This window comes from Hemitrygon akajei, chromosome 2, assembly GCF_048418815.1.
Source record: "Hemitrygon akajei chromosome 2, sHemAka1.3, whole genome shotgun sequence".
Classification (NCBI taxonomy): domain Eukaryota; kingdom Metazoa; phylum Chordata; class Chondrichthyes; order Myliobatiformes; family Dasyatidae; genus Hemitrygon; species Hemitrygon akajei.
Genome location: NC_133125.1, coordinates 171,229,797 through 171,243,918, shown reverse-complemented (window position 1 = coordinate 171,243,918; position 14,122 = coordinate 171,229,797). Strand labels below are relative to the sequence as shown.

At 44.2% G+C, this 14,122-nt stretch overlaps 1 protein-coding gene across 5 annotated transcripts in view; it reads left to right on the top strand.

Moving 5' to 3' along the window:
* The window catches only part of LOC140718494 (alpha-1,3-mannosyl-glycoprotein 2-beta-N-acetylglucosaminyltransferase-like), a 74,519-nt gene that overhangs the window by 38,698 nt on the left and 21,699 nt on the right, over positions 1–14,122 (top strand). The window lies entirely within an intron of this gene.

Genomic DNA, 14,122 nt, shown 5'->3' with positions numbered 1-14,122 from the left:
GAAGCAGTGGAGGCTACCTCAGTAAATATGTTTAAGATAAGGATGGATGGATTTTTGCAAAGTAGGGGAATTAAGGGTTATGGGGAAAAGGCAGGTAGATGGAGATGAGTCCATGGCCAGATCAGACATCATCTTATTGAACAGCAGAACAGGCTCAACAGGCAAGATGGTCTACTCCAGCTCCTATTTCTTATGTTCTTATGTTCTAGAAGACTTATCCGGTTGGTGTCCGATTCCCCTTCCCCAGCATCTAGGTGGTCCTGTATGGGATAGTATTTGTCTCTGAAGAGTTTTAATTTGCCATTTTGTTGGTTGAGTAAAGCTGCTCTGTATAGTTATTTACTAGAAAAGCTTCAAGTACAGTACAGTCTGCTGTTTCATTTAAGCAAGATGCATATAGATTGGAAAGTGGATGGGTTTGTGTGAGAGTACAAAGCACAGCCACTTTCCAATCCATATTGTCTTTTCTGAAGGCCTCTGGCCTGATGCCCATTAACAAGAGCCTTATTGTACATGTTGGTTTTCACAACCCTGGGTCTCTCCCCAGGTGTGGTACAATCACTGAATTACTTTTATAGCATAGTTACTGTTACAATGTGGTGGTGGACTTTAGGAGATCTAGGCCTCATATGGAGCCAGTGATCATTAATGGAGAATGTGTGGAGCAGGTTAAGACCTACAAGTATCTGGGAGTACAGTTAGACGAGAAGCTAGACTGGACTGCCAACACAGATGCCTTGTGCAGGAAGGCACAGAGGCGACTGTACTTCCTTAGAAGGTTGGCGTCATTCAATGTCGGTAGTGAGATGCTGAAGATGTTCTATAGGTCAGTTGTGGAGAGCGCCCTCTTCTTTGTAGTGGCGTGTTGGGGAGGAAGCATTAAGAAGAGGGACGCCTCACGTCTTAATAAGCTGGTAAGGAAGGTGGGCTCTGTCGTGGGCAAAGTACTGGAGAGTTTAACATCGGTAGCTGAGCGAAGGGCGCTGAGTAGGCTACGGTCAATTATGGAAAACTCTGAACATCCTCTACATAGCACCATCCAGAGACAGAGAAGCAGTTTCAGCGACAGGTTACTATCGATGCAATGCTCCTCAGACAGGATGAAGAGGTCAATACTCCCCAATGCCATTAGGCTTTACAATTCAACCGCCAGGACTTGAGCTTTTTAAAAGCTATTATTAATGCTTTTTGAGATAGTGATTTAGATGCATATCATATTTTTTACTGAGTTAAGTATTGTATGTAATTAGTTTTGCTACAACAAGTGTATGGGACATTGGAAAAAAGTTGAATTTCCCCATGGGGATGAATAAAGTATCTATCTATCTATCTATCTATGTAGGAAACACCCTAGCCAGTTTGTGGACAGAATGTTTTAAGTTATTGTGTTCTGGAAAGTTCATGGTTTTGACTAAAGAATAATGCTCACCCCTACTCCCTCCCCCCTTTCTCTCTGCCACCCTCACTTGTTTCAGTTACTCCCCTCACTGTATGTGTGACCTGGCACATCTACAACATCTCCCTATCTGCCAGGTACACTGAGTGTCCTGTGCCCCTTTTTCACTCTTGGCTTTCTTCCATGCAGAGACCAACTGATTTCAACCCCATCCTCAACCTGTGTTACTATGAGAGGGATTGTGCTGCTATTGAAGCTTTCTCTCTCTCTCTCTCCCTCCCTCTCCCCTTCTGCCCCTTCTCTCCTTCTCTCCCCTCTCTCCCTCTCCCCCTCTCCCCTCTCCCTCTCTCTCCCCTCTCTCTCACCCACTCTCTCTCCCTCTGATCCCCCCCTCTCTCTCTCTCTCCCTCTAATGATAATATAAGCAGATCTAATCCTAAATTTTGCCCGTGCGGAGTTTGCTCTGGTTAATGTCAACAATGTGGTAGGAAGTGATAAACCAGGAAAAGATAAATCACTGGGACTCACAGATAACATTGGCTAAAAGATGACTATGGACTTTTACTAGAACTAGAGCCCATGGGTTAAGGGTGAAAGGTGAAATATTTAAGGGGCATCTGAAGGGGAGCTTCTTCACTTTGAGGACAGCGCGAGTGTGGAACGAGCTCCCAGGGGAAGCGGTGGATGTGGGCTCTCTCCTCTCTCCCTTCTCTCTCACCCACTCTCTCTCCCTCTGATCCCCCCCTCTCTCTCTCTCTCTCTCTCTCACACACACACACACACACACACACACACACACACACACACACACACACACACACACACACACACACACACACACACACCACCCCCCCCCCCCCCCCCGATGAAAAATGCAATTGTTTCTAGGCACTGACTGGATAGAGATAGAGTCCAGTCCCTCTGCACCGTCTTATCACACACTCCAAATAGCACAGGGTAAATAAAGAGTAAAGTTCACTCTCAATCTTGCATCATACACTCCCAAAGCAGGGACAACATGGGTTGTTGAGGCAAATTTCCCTCTACTTTGTCCCACCAAATACTCAAGGGCAGGGTAGTTTTGATCGTTTCCTCGTCTCTTCTACCAGGATGAATGGGGAGACATGTTGTGAATTTCTGGTAGCTCAAGAGGGGGATAGTCTGCTGTTAATGCAGAGCAACATGTATGTTCATTGGCCCTCCGATAGGAGTTGGGGGCAAAAAGTGACTGCACACTCAGGGTGCTCCAAGTGCTTTCCCACAGGGGCTGTGCCCTAGTCATAAATCAGTTGGTGACCACCATGCTGTTGTATCAGTCAGTCACTTTAGTCCAGGAGAAGCTCCATTTGATGCTCTGCAAAGTCTAACACAGGATCTCTGCAGTGCTGGGCAAGATTTAACACAGGATCTCTGCAGTGCTGGGCAAGATTTAACACAGGATCTCTGCAGTGCTGGGCAAGATTTAACACAGGATCTCTGCAGTGCTGGGCAAGATTTAACACAGGATCTCTGCAATGCTGGGCAAGATTTAACTCAGGATCTCTGCAGTGCTGGACAAGATTTAACACAGGATCTCTGCAGTGCTGGGCAAGATTTAACACAGGATCTCTGCAGTGCTGGGCAAGATTTAACACAGGATCTCTGCAGTGCTGGACAAGATTTAACACAGGATCTCTGCAGTGCTGGACAAGATTTAACACAGGATCTCTGCAGTGCTGGACAAGATTTAACACAGGATCTCTGCAGTGCTGGACAAGATTTAACACAGGATCTCTGCAGTGCTAGACAAGATTTAACACAGGATCTCTGCAGTGCTGGACAAGATTTAACACAGGATCTCTGCAGTGCTGGACAAGATTTAACACAGGATCTCTGCAGTGCTGGACAAGATTTAACACAGGATCTCTGCAGTGCTGGACAAGATTTAACACAGGATCTCTGCAGTGCTGGACAAGATTTAACACAGGATCTCTGCAGTGCTGGGCAAGATTTAACACAGGATCTCTGCAGTGCTGGACAAGATTTAACACAGGATCTCTGCAGTGCTGGACAGGATTTAACACAGGATCTCTGCAGTGCTGGACAAGATTTAACACAGGATCTCTGCAGTGCTGGACAAGATTTAACACAGGATCTCTGCAGTGCTGGACAAGATTTAACACAGGATCTCTGCAGTGCTGGACAAGATTTAACACAGGATCTCTGCAGTGCTGGACAAGATTTAACACAGGATCTCTGCAGTGCTGGACAAGATTTAACACAGGATCTCTGCAGTGCTGGACAAGATTTAACACAGGATCTCTGCAGTGCTGGACAAGATTTAACACAGGATCTCTGCAGTGCTGGGCAAGATTTAACACAGGATCTCTGCAGTGCTGGACAAGATTTAACACAGGATCTCTGCAGTGCTGGACAAGATTTAACACAGGATCTCTGCAGTGCTGGACAAGATTTAACACAGGATCTCTGCAGTGCTGGACAAGATTTAACACAGGATCTCTGCAGTGCTGGACAAGATTTAACACAGGATCTCTGCAGTGCTGGACAAGATTTAACACAGGATCTCTGCAGTGCTGGGCAAGATTTAACACAGGATCTCTGCAATGCTGGGCAAGATTTAACACAGGATCTCTGCAGTGCTGGACAAGATTTAACACAGGATCTCTGCAGTGCTGGACAAGATTTAACACAGGATCTCTGCAGTGCTGGACAAGATTTAACACAGGATCTCTGCAGTGCTGGACAAGATTTAACTCAGGATCTCTGCAGTGCTGGACAAGATTTAACACAGGATCTCTGCAGTGCTGGACAAGATTTAACACAGGATCTCTGCAGTGCTGGGCAAGATTTAACACAGGATCTCTGCAGTGCTGGGCAAGATTTAACACAGGATCTCTGCAGTGCTGGGCAAGATTTAACACAGGATCTCTGCAGTGCTGGGCAAGATTTAACACAGGATCTCTGCAGTGCTGGACAAGATTTAACACAGGATCTCTGCAGTGCTGGGCAAGATTTAATACTGGATCTCTGCAGTGCTGGACAAGATTTAACTCAGGATCTCTGCAGTGCTGGGCAAAGTAACACAGGATCTCTGTTGTGCTTGGACAAGATCTAACAGAGGGTTGGATTAATCTTAGAGTAGGTTAAAAGGTCAGCAGTACATTGCTGTACTGTTCAATGTTATGTATTGCACTGGACCAGTGTTGTCCACGGATATCCAAGCCATGGGCCCATTATTCAACCTGAATGTACCACGTGTATATGCAGTGTGAAAGCTTGCAGCCCTTAGTGTATTTTGAAGGGGCTGCTCCTCAAAGAGTTTGTACTTGACCCCTGGACTTCGGGCACCTGGTGCAGAGGTGTGGAGCAAGTCAGTCAGGGGACTTATTCATTGGCTCCTGGATCCACTCAGCAGGCACTGTGGGGGTTGGTCCATTACGTTTGCCTGCCCCTCTTTGAGGGTATGTCTGTACCAGGGTGTCCCTGGAGAGGACACTCGTAATGTCCACTGTCTTGCTGAGACCCAATGGGCACTGCAGGGTCTGGAGTACATTCTCAAGTTGAGTTAATCATTGAATGATGAAAACTTTTCTTACAGCAGCATCACAGGCACATAGTTACGGGTGAACACAGAATATAAATTCTATATAATCAGTGAAGAGCAAAAATCACTCAATGCAAAGCAAATCAATTGTGAGCCATTGTGAAAAACAAACATGAGATTCTGCAGATGCTAGAAATCTTGAGCAATGCACATAAGGTTTTGGAGGAGCTCTGTAGGTCAGGCAGCGTCCATGGAAGGAAATAAACAGTTGACACTTTGCACTGAGACCTTTCATCAGGATAGACAAGGACAAGGACAGAGGCAGAAGCCAGAATAAGAAGATAGGCTTGTACTCCTCCCTCTCCCTCTACCTTCTTATCCTGGCTTCTGTCCCCTCCCACTTCCTTTCCAGTCCTGATGAAGGGTCTTGTCCCGGTTTATTCCACTCTCTAAATGATGACAATCAAAGTTGGGTTCATGGTCGTGCAAGAGGTGGTCTGTATTGCTGAGGTAGGGTGAAGTTGTGCCAGTTAGTTCAAAACCGTGATGGTTGTAGGAAAGTAGCTGTTCCTCAACCTGGCAGTATGGGACTTCAGGCTTGATCCCTCCCACCCAGTGAGAAGAGGACATGATCCGGATGGTGGGGTTCCTTGAAGATAGATGCCACCTTCTCAAGACAGCGCCTGCTGTAGATGCTGTCAGTGGTGAAGAGGTCTGCAGCCACTTGTGTTCTTGTGCATTGGAATTGTCATACCAGGCCGTGATGCAGCCAGTCAGGATACTTTCCACAGTTAGTCAGAGTATTTAGTGACATGCCAAGTTCCCTAAGGTCTGCCTCCTTCGTGTTTGCATCAAAGTGCTGCTCCCACGACAGATCATCCGAGATGTTGACGTTAAGTAGAAACTGCTAACCCACTCTGGACAATACATCCTCGACACAGAGAACAACAATTTTAAGTGATGAATTGTTAATAAGACTATAAAACATAGAGCAGAGTCAGGCCACTCGGCCCATCAAGTCTACTCCACCATTCAATCATTTTGATTTATTTTCATTCTTCTGCCTTCTCCTCATAGCCCTTACTAATCAGGAATCCAGCAACCTGCACTTTAAATATACACAACAGAGTTGTCTGCATTTATGAATTCCACAGATTCAGAGAAAGCATGACAGTGGCTATTTTTCATTAGGAGCTTGAAGAGACTTGGTATGTCACCAAAACCCTTGCAAATTTCTATAGATGTACTGTGGAGAGCATTCCAACTGGTATGGATGGGCCACTGTACAGGATTCATAAATGAGTAATAAAATTGTAAACTCAGCCAGTTCCATTAGGGGCACAAAGCTCTCTAGCATCCAGGACACCTTCAAAAGATGTTGCCTCAAAAAGGTGGAATCCATCATTAAAGACCCCCATCATTCAGGCCATGCTCTCTTCTCATTGCTTCCATCAAGCAGAAGGTACAGGAGCCTGAAGATAACACACTCCGCTATTAGATTTCTGAATGGACAGTGAACCAATTGAGTATTCCTCACAATGTTTTGCTCTTTTTACACTACTTATTTAATTTATTTTAAAATATATTTGTATTGTAATTTATAAGTTCTTAAATCATGTCTTGCAATGTATTGCTGCCGTAAAACAGGAAATTTCATGCCAATGATATTCAGCCTGATTCTGATTCTGATTCTGTCTGGCTAGAAAAGTTACTCCTCGTGCTCCATTCTAAATGGATACCCTTTCATTCTGAGGCTATGCCCTTTAGTCCTAGACTATCCCACCAGTGGAAACATCCTCTCTATGTTCACCTTATCTTGGCCTTGTTGTAATGTAAGGTGTAATGATGTAAGTAAGATTATTTTAAGATGAGAAGAACAGAAAATGGACATCGGGTGATAAACCCCAAGGAAAATAGAATAGACTGCAGAATTCGATCAGTGTAGAGATCCGTCAATCCACAGTTGAAACACAGTAAGAGATAAATACAGAGTAAAGGTATATATAACTAAAGCCTGAATCACAGACTTGGAGATGCAAGGAGAGCATTCAAATGATCCTGTTGATTTGTTAGATCATGGCATTTCTGAACCATGTTTTGCCTTCGTTTGGTTTTGTTCCTTGTACCTCAAAATTCTTACCTGAAAAAAATTCAAGTGGAGATGTGATTTCTCTGCCCTGCTCAGTATCTTGTCTCTCTGGTTTTAGAATATGTACCTCACAAGATTTAAAAAAAACAGACATCTGCTACTGACTGTCAGGTGAACCATAACTGAACTAACAGTTTGTTAGTGACTCTTAATTAAACAGTAACAGAAACACAGCTGGTGATAACAGAAGTTATCAGACCAAGGCAGATAAACATTTCTTTATTTCCTCATTGGCCAGTCCTAGATCATACCAGCATGGATCTATCAAGCAAAATAGACTCCCCCAGCTTTTTAGATATCTGACTTTATTTGTGATAAATCAAGTTTTATTTTTAGTAGAAGATGTCAGTCATTTTGAGACATCTTATTAAACAAGTTCTTTCCACTAATTGGTTCTGATCTCTAGCCTATCATCTGCTTGTCAGGATTGTTTTCTGCAAGCCCAGTCCTTGGAACCGAGCTCCCACCTCCTAGTCACAGGACCAAGGCTTGTGTTCATATCAGCACGACTATCCTTGTAATTAAAAATCCCTGACTTGATGGAGGAGTACAGGATGATAGAGGCAGGAATTGAGTGGTTAGCCCAAGATTTTTACCCAGGGTGGAAGTGGCTAATACAAGAGGAAATAACTTTAAGGTAATTGGAGGAAAGTATGGGGGAGATGTTCCTGTTTTTAATCAGGGAGTTTTGGTGCATGGACTGCCCTGCCAGATCTGGTAGTAGAGGCTCAATAATTTGCTCAATAATCTGAAATATTGACTCTCCTTCATACCTGTTTCTAGTCCCATTGCAAGTAACAACTCTCGAACCATGCTTTCATGTTTTATGAAGCGAACATAACCAAGAAGTGAAGATTCGTTGCCTGGCAAAGTTGACTCATCCAACTGCAGAGCAAATTCTGTTACCCTAAATATGTTGCACAATGTGTCCTCCACATTCTCAGACATTTCATCTATTCATCTTTGAACAGAGTTGTTGCAGAGTCGGTCTGGTGACTTGTACAAAACTATACTCAGAACCTCCTTTACTGCTGGCAGAATCAGTTCTCCAATTTCCAGATTTAACAATGAGCAATGAAATGTTGTTTGAAGCACACAAACCATCACAGTTTTGTCGTGAAGTACTGGCGAATATGTATTGAAGTGTTTTTAGTTTCTGAAAGTTTTCATGAAGTGACTGAGAATAAGCCAAGTTCGTGTTTGCGTTATCAGAGTGTATTCTCTTCAAATATTCAGGGAGCCTGAACAGTTTAATTACCGCATTTGAAAAAACTTTTTCACACAACAGACAGATTGGTTCCTGTTGGTTGCTTCTTGCTGGTATAAATCCCTGTTTCAGATACTCTGCGCTATACTGTCGACATTTTTTCATTTGGTCTGCTTCTGTGATTTTCCTTGCGGATTAAAAACCATGGTGAGTGACCTACTGTTTAAATCCAACGTTAAGTGCTGAGATCGATAAAAGGGGAAGTTATGATGCCAGGCAAAACCTGGCTCTCTGCCTGAAGTGGGGCAGCAATATCTGGTTGACCATGGACTGGAGAACTGTGTCAAAGGGCAGATTCTGAACTTTACCCCATTCAACATGATACTGTAATTCATAGGAATTTCATCACTGCATGATTAGAGTGTGGGAATCTCGTATTAGCTAACAGCGTACTTACAGTAGTGAATGGCAATAATGTGATGTAATGGGCTCAGAAATAACATGATTTCTTCAATCTAGATTTCCCATGATGTACCAGCAACTATAATGTGTTGCCTTTTAATAACTACAATGTGCCAAAGTCCAAGACATTGGTTCCCAACCATTTTTATGCCATGGACCTCTACCATTAACTGAGGGGTCTGTGGAACCCCTGGTGGATTAGCAAGCGATGAGGTGATTACGTGATCATTTTATTCAGTTATGAGGCTCTGAGGATCAAATGCTTATAATAAGTAACTCGTTTCTTAAATTAAGCCTGTAATCCCTCAGTTGACCCCCTTACAACCAAGCACCCCCCACTGCCCATTTTATCTTCATCACCCCCTTTGAAATTCCCACTATAATCTCAGGTGATGGGGTGAAATTAACCTTTTAACCTTCTCTAAAATCGATGTAACAGTTCGATTGATGTTAGAGTAATTTAAAAGGTCGGCAGAATAACGTGGGTTGAAAGGCCTGCATTATGCTATAATATTCTGTGCTCTCAAGATCTTCCGTCTGCACAGCAAAGCAGGTAGAAGCAAATCATTTCAGCACTCTCCCGCTCGCCAGCCTTTCTGGCGAGATCCTGGTCGAACTGAGCAGAGAAACATGTCCTTTGTTCATTCCTCTGCTGGTAACCTCATTCTGTCTATAAAACAGTAACCCACAGTGCATCTTCAGTTTTTGACACATTAGTCCCTCGTCACCCTTTCTAATTGGTTATATATATGTATCCACACCCCCCCCCCCCCCCCGTGACTGAGGTGCTCCCCAGGAAAAAATGTAGTACCGTAAGATGTGGACATGAAACATGACTTTCCATTGTGTTGACAAAAGACCCACAATCTGTGAACCTGTCTGAAAAGGTTTCATAGAAGATAGCACAAGAACAGGCCCTTCATACTATTGTGCATGTGCCAACCACAGTTGTAACTATAGGAGGTAGTGATCATAAGCTTTTATCTGCAATTTGAGAAGGATAAGGGCAGCTCGGAGGTGTCAGTGTTGCAGATGAACAGGGGAAACTATGGAGCCATGAGGGAGGAGCTGGCCAAAGTTGACTGGACGGATAGCCTAGCAGAAAAGACAGTGGAACAGCAATGGCAGGTATTCTTGGGAATAATGCACAAGGTGCAAAATCAGTTCATCCCCCAGAGAAGGAAGGATTCAAAGGGGGGAAAGGGGCCTCAGTGGTTGACAAAGGAAGTCAGAGACTGCATAGCATTTAAAAAAAGGAAATATGACAGAGCTAAGGTGAGTGGGAGGACAGATGATTGGGAAGTTTTTAAGGAACAACAGAACTTAACTAAAAAGACAATACGGGGAGAAAAAATGAGGTACAAACGCAAGCTAGCCAGGAATATAAAGGAAGATAGCAAAAGCTTTTTTAGGTATGTGAAGAGAAAGAAGATAGTTAAGAACAATGTTGGGCCCTTGAAGAATGAATTGAGTGAAATTGTTAAGGGAAACAGAGAAATGGCAGAAGAATTTAATGAGTACCTTAGATCTGTTTTCACTAAGGAAGACACAAGCAATCTCCCAGATGTATGGATGAGCCAAGGACATAGGGTAACAGAGGAAATGAAACAGATTGACATTCGGAAGGAAACGGTGATGAGAAGACTGATGGGACTGAAGGCTGACAGATCCCCAGGTCCAAATGGTCTGCACCCTAGGGTACTAAAGGAGGTGGCCCTGGAAATTGCGGATGCATTGGTAATCATTTTCCAATGTTCCTTAGATTCAGGAACAGTTCCTGAGGATTGGAGAATGGCTAATGTTATCCCACTTTTTAAGAAAGGAGGGAGGGAGAAAACAGAGAATTATCGACCTGTCAGCCTGACGTCGGTGGTGGGAAAGATGCTAGAGTCCATTATTAAGGATGAAATAGTGGCATATCTAGATAGCAGTGATAGGATTGGGCCGAGCCAGCATGGATTTACCAAGGGTAAATCATGCTTGACTAATCTGTTGGAGTTTTTCGAGGATGTAACCAGGAAGTTAGACGGGGGAGATCCAGTGGATGTAGTGTACCTCGATTTTCAGAAGGCATTTGATAAGGTCCCACATAGAAGATTGGTGGGTAAAATCAAAGCTCAGGGCATCGGGGGGAAGGCATTGACATGGATAGAAAACTGGTTGGCAGATAGAAAGCAAAGGGTAGCGGTGAATGGGTGTTTCTCGGAACGGCAGGTGGTGACTAGTGGGGTGCCACAGGGCTCGGTATTGGGACCACAGCTGTTTACCATTTACGTTAACGATTTGGATGAAGGCATAGAAAATAACATCAGCAAATTTGCTGATGATACTAAGCTGGGTGGCAGTGTGACATGTGATGAGGATGTTAGGAGAATTCAGGGTGACTTGGATAGGCTGGGTGAGTGGGCAGATACTTGGCAGATGGCGTTTAATGTGAATAAGTGTGAGGTTATCCACTTTGGGAGTAAGAACAGGAAGGCAGATTATTATCTGAACGGTATAGAGTTGGGTAAGGGAGTAATACAAAGAGATCTCGGAGTCCTTGTTCATCAGTCACTGAAGATGAATGAGCAAGTGCAGCAGGCAGTGAAGAAGGCTAATGGAATGTTGGCCTTTATTACAAAGGGAATTGAGTACAAGAGCAAGGAAATCCTCTTGCATTTGTACAGAGCCCTGGTGAGACCACACCTGGAGTATTGTGTACAGTTTTGGTCTCCAGGGTTAAGGAAGGACATCCTGGCTGTAGAGGAAGTGCAGTGTAGATTCACGAGGTTAATTCCTGGGATGTCTGGACTGTCTTACGCAGAGAGGTTAGAGAGACTGGGCTAGTACACGCTGGAATTAAGGAGATTGAGAGGGGATCTGATTGCAACATAAGATTATTAAGGGATTGGACAAGATAGAGGCAGGAAATATGTTCCAGATGCTGGGAGAGTCCAATACCAGAGGGCATGGTTTGAGAATAAGGGGTAGGTCATTTAGGACAGAGTTAAGGAAAAACTTCTTCTCCCAGAGAGTTGTGGGGGTCTGGAATGCACTGCCTCGGAAGGTAGTGGAGGCCAATTCTCTGGATGCTTTCAAGAAGGAGCTAGATAGGTATCTTATGGATAGGGGAATCAAGGGATATGGGGACAAGGCAGGAACCGGGTATTGATAGGAATTGATCAGCCATGATCTCAAAATGGCGGTGCAGGCTCGAAGGGCCGAATGGTCTACTTCTGCACCTATTGTCTATTGTCTATATGTCTGCCTGTCTGTGGTCTACATCCTTCAATACCCTGTCTATCATGTCTTTTTAAATACATCTTAAATTCCTATTCCTGTTACTTTGGGGTACCTTCAAGGAATCTGTCCACAAAGAAGCTGGACTACAAAGGGGACAAAATGTTGGCTGTTTATTTCCCACCTGGTGCGCTGAGTCCCATCAGCTACCTTGTGTGTTGCTGCAGATTTCCAGCACCTACAGAATCTCTCTCTCTCTCTCTCGATAGCATCTCCTAATCTTTGAGATGCAAAGGATTGTAGATGCTGGAATTTGGAGAAGCACACATCATAATCTGCTGGAGGAACTCAGCAAGTCGAGCAGCATCTGTGGGAGGGGAAGGAATTATTGACGTTTCGGGTCAAAACCTGCATCGGTCAGGGTACTTGCTCACTGGGTCAGAGCAGCAGGCAGTTTGGGGGTCAGTCCATCATGGCTGCTAGCCTTTTCTGAGGTCGTGTCCATGCTGGGGTGCCTCTGGAGATGGAACACACGATTCCCACTGGATCCCTTCAGGTTCCCAGGATCCAGAGTACATTCTCAACTCTTCATTGTCAACTGATGGAAAACTTTTTTGCAACAGTATCACAGGCATGTGGGTGCAGACACACATAGATATTAATCATACGCAGACAGTAAAGAGCAAGAAAATCAGTGCACGATCCTGATTTCATGTTTAGACAAGAACTATAAACAGTTCAATTTCCCCCACAGACTCTGCTTGACCCAATGAGTTCCTTCAGCACGTCCTTTGCTTCTACTTATTTTTCCCCTGTTGAAAAAAAACAGCTGCCTTTCCACAAGCTGGATGAGATTCATATCGTTACCTTATACTAAGGTGCTTTAAAGTTGGGCTTGAGATGATGTTGGAATTGGCAAGGCCAGAATAGAGAGGATCAAGAGATTTGTTAGAGGTGTTCAAATCTCTGAAGGATGTGGACGGAATAGAACATTACAGCACAGAAACAGGCCTTTTGGCCCTTCTTGGCTGTGCCGAACCATTTTTCTGGCTCGTCCCACTGACCTGCACCTGGCCCATATCCCTCCATACACCTCTCATCTATGTACCTGTCCAAGTTTTTCTTAAATGTTAAAAGTGAGCCTGCATTTACAACTTCATCTGGCAGTTCATTCCACACTCCCACCACTCTCTGTGTGAAGAAGCCCCCCCCCCCCCCCCAATGTTCCCTTTAAATTTTCCCCCCTTCACCCTTAACCCATGTCTTCTGGTTTTTTTCTCCCCTGGCCTCAGTGGAAAAAGCCTGCTTGCACTCACTCCATCTATACCCATCATAATTTTATATAGATGAGAGTTTTTCCACAGAGAGGAGGAGGCTTGTCAACAGAGTTCAAACTGTGTGCAAATGAGACTGTGTTGGACAGCAGATTATCCTCAGCTGGCAAACACTGCTTGAAAGGGAGGTTCAGAGAGGACATTGGCACCTTTCAAAATGGAATTCTGTATAAACTTAGAAGGAAACATTTCCAGATATCTAGAGAATGATTATTCATAAAAATAAGAAGGCATTTGGCATGTTGGCCTTCAGTCAGGACACTGAGTGTTGGAGTTGAGACACTACATTACAGATGTGCAAGATGGAGACATTGCTGTATGGAAAGGTGTCATTAGTTGGAAAGAGTGCAGAAAAGATTTACAAGGATGTTGCCAGGATTCCAGGGCCTAAAGTATAGGGAGAGGATGGGCAAGCTGGGATTTTGCAGGAGGTAGGTAAAGTGAGAAATTCTGCGGTTTTGTTTTAAACAGAGATTGTGAAACGTTGGGGTTCAGTGGCACCTGGGTAACTTTCACAGTCATATTATTGAAAGGTAATTTATTTATTTAGAGACAGCTCAGAATAGGCCTTCCGGTCCTTCGAGCTGCAATGCCAGCAACTCACTGATTTGGGGCAATGTACAAAGACCAACTAACCAGTACATCGTTGAACTGTGGGAGGAAACCGCATGTTCACAGGGAGAACGTCCTTACAGATGATGTTGGAATTGAACTCTGAGCTCCAGTGTCCTGAGCTGTAATAGCGTCATGCTAACTGCCATTGTTGTGTAGCACACAACATGGCAGGCCTCTGGTGCAAGAGGATTTA